This window comes from Telopea speciosissima, chromosome 10, assembly GCF_018873765.1.
Source record: "Telopea speciosissima isolate NSW1024214 ecotype Mountain lineage chromosome 10, Tspe_v1, whole genome shotgun sequence".
NCBI lineage: Eukaryota > Viridiplantae > Streptophyta > Magnoliopsida > Proteales > Proteaceae > Telopea > Telopea speciosissima.
The window spans coordinates 10,168,435-10,171,763 of NC_057925.1; the positions used below are offsets into that span (position 1 = coordinate 10,168,435).

General features: G+C 41.9%; 1 pseudogene; it reads left to right on the forward strand.

Annotated features, from left to right (window-relative positions):
* Window positions 1–556: 556 nt before the first annotated feature.
* Window positions 557–3,127, forward strand: LOC122643195 (annotated as a pseudogene).
* The last annotated feature ends 202 nt before the right edge of the window (window positions 3,128–3,329 follow it).

The window sequence follows — 3,329 nt, forward strand, 5'->3', positions numbered from 1 at the left end:
ACAAGGAGAGCTATCCTTTTTGTTTTGAATTTTCACTATTAGATAGTAGTTTTAAAAATAAAATAATCAAACCAAGAAGAGTTCAATTCAGGTTGAACCAATCCATCGGTTGGTCCAACCAATTTCAGTTGAACTTTGACACCCTTAGTTGTACGGATCAAGGCCTGTTTTGACTACCTTAGTTCGATTGAAAGGAAGCTTCTATAATAAATTTGTTAAACAATCAAATAGAAATATTAATATTCAAAGACTTTGATACTTCCCTTCCAAGGATCAAATGCACACCAATCAAAATCCAATCCATTTCCTTCCACAATTTGGGTCCTCTACGGCGTGCTGCGGTGCAGACACAGGATCGTGCGCAATGACTGCCTTAATCTTGCCTGAGTGTCTTGCCCGAGTGGGAGTAAGACGGTCATTGCACCCTATGTCTGCGCAGCAAGGTGCATGACGGGCTCTTTTTCAAAGATTTCTTTGTTATAAATTCACTTCCACACGCCAGAAGAAAACACAGCCAAAGACATTTTGCTCATATCAAAGCATCCATTAATCCATCATGTTACAGCTTGAGCTTCTACCTTACCTTCCCCTTTTCATTCTTCCATTCTTCTTCTTTGTCAAAACTTGCTTCACTTATGCAACCAATTACAAGAACTCATCTTGTTGTATTATTATTTTATAGAAGCACTTTGGGTCAAAGCACTTGTTTCAAAAAGCACTTTTTCAAGTGTGTCAAAGTTTCAAAATTGTGTTTTGTTTCATTCCCTCCTCTTTTGTTTCCCTCCTCTATTTTGTTTGAAATTGGTTGTACTCTCTTGTGTGCAAGAGGCTAGAATTGAGCTCAAGAATAGTCCCACATTGGTTGTGGGAGAGTTACTTGAGGGGTATATATATAGGATTGTTTCCTTACGGTGTGAGCCTTTTGGAGAGGAAGACACCCTACTCTCTAGTGTGTGGGGGGTCCTTGGGGTGCTTTTGAATCGCGTCGAGCCGAGCCGGGCCGGGCCGTGGCCGTGGCCGTGGCCGAGGTCGAGGTCGAGGTCGGGGTCGGGGTGTGGGTGTGGACAAAACCTTATAGGAGTTTTAATGTTTTGTTTAAAACTCGATTTGGTTCACCCGTGGTTCATCTGTACAGTTGAACCACACTTGTCTATTCGTACATATATATGAATAGTTACACCCCCTCCCTGTACGTGGAGGTATACATACAGTCACACCTCCCATGTAAGGGTTACACCCCTGTACATATATCACTTGTATTCATACGGATGTATCCCTTCATGAAAGGGTACTCCAGTATTATATATATACACCATGTCATTCCTGCATTTGATATAGACAACAGAAACGTATTGTCCCTGCAACAGTCCGTTCCAGATACTGTATTTTCGTTTAAGTAATAAGAGGGTTGTATAGCCGTTTGGTATCCTTGGTACTCGTATTAGGTTCTGCAACCTATACGTTTAGGAGTTGTATTTATCTTGGAGGGTAAGGTGCAAGGTCAACCCCGTTGCAGAAGAGGGGGCATCTAAATCCTTAAGGAAAGTATCTTACAGATACGACTCAACTCGATTGTCCGTGCTTCTTCCTTTCTGGTTCGTTTCACTCTGCAACTGGTGTGCGATAACAGGTATTTCTCTATTTCTGTATATCTGCTTTGTCTTACAGTATATACCTAGTATAACACATCTTCATCTCCTGCAATTAAGCTACCCAGATCCTATCCTTTACTAGGTTCAACTCTCACCATATCTGCCAACAGAGATCGATTCAATCAATGGGTAACAGAGCTTCTTCAAAACAGTGAGAATGGAACCATCATCCTTGAACGTTCTCTCGGCCATCGTCAACTCATTACTACCAATCCCCTCAATGTCCAACACATCCTTAAGACCCAATTCTCCCTCTACCCAAAAGGCAGTTTCTCTCAAGAGGGCCTCTCTGATTTTCTTGGTTCTGGCATCTTCAACATCGATGGTGAAAGCTGGAAGTTTCAGAGACAAATCTCCAGTCATGCATTCAATACCAAATCCCTCCGGAAATTCGTCGAGACAGTGGTCGAAGACGAGCTCTCTGATCGCCATCTTCCTCTCCTCTTGACCATCACCACTCAAAAATCCGTTCTTGATCTGCAAGACATCCTTCAAAGATTCGCATTCGATAATATCTGCAAAATTGCTTTTGGGTTCGACCCAAAGTATCTTTCCCCATCATTCCCACAACCAGAAACAGAATTTGCAGTCGCATTTGAAGAAGCTACACTATTAAGCAGCAAGCGATTTCGTTCAATTTTCCGAGGGATATGGAAGGTGAAAAGGACATTTGATACTGGGTCAGAGAAGCAATTGCGAATAGCAACTTCAAAAGTTCGTGAATTCTCAAGGAGTATTGTATGAGAAAAGAAACGAGAACTAGAAGAGAAATCTTCAATAGAAACAGAGGATCTCCTCTCAAGAATCTTGAATTCCGGCCATTTAGATGAGAATTTCGTTACAGACATGGTCATAAGCTTTATCTTAGCTGGTCGTGATACTACATCGGCAGCATTGACATGGTTCTTCTGGTTAATTTCCAGGAATCCTCGTATAGAAAATGAGATTTTGAAGGAGATAATAAAGGAGAAACCAGAAGGGGTTGATCATTTCGATGAGGTGAAGGACATGGTATACACCCATGCTGCTCTCTGCGAGAGCATGAGGCTTTACCCGCCAGTCCCTTCCGATGGTAAGCAAGCAGCAAGCGATGATGTGTTGCCAGATGGGTCTGTAGTGAAGAAAGGAATGCAAGTGTTATATCATCCCTATGCGATGGGTAGGATGGAGTCATTGTGGGGCAAAGATTGGGCGGAGTTCCGCCCAGAGCGGTGGTTGGAGAAAGAGGAGATTACCGGAAAATGGAGGTTTGTGGTAAGGGACTCATACACATATGCAGTCTTTCAAGTAGGGCCAAGGATTTGCTTAGGGAAGGAAATGGCATTCTTGCAGATGAAGAGCGTGGTGGCCGGAGTTCTGAGACAGTATCGGGTGTGCCGGCGGAGAATGGTTTTGAACCGGTTTTTATCTCTTATGTAACTGCCAAAATGAAAGGAGGTTTCCCTGTGAAGATTAAGGTGAGGGATGGAGAGTAGAGATTTGTGGATCATATCTATAATACTTTATGTTAATTACTTTTCTTGTTTCAACTAAACAGTAAGTAGGACTACATGGGATTGTTTTTAGGTTTTTTTAGTGAAGAATTTGAATTAGTTAGTCTGTGTGTAAGATCATGATGTAACATTGTAACTACTATATGATAATGGTCCATGTTTTTATGTTTGATTAATGGGAAAT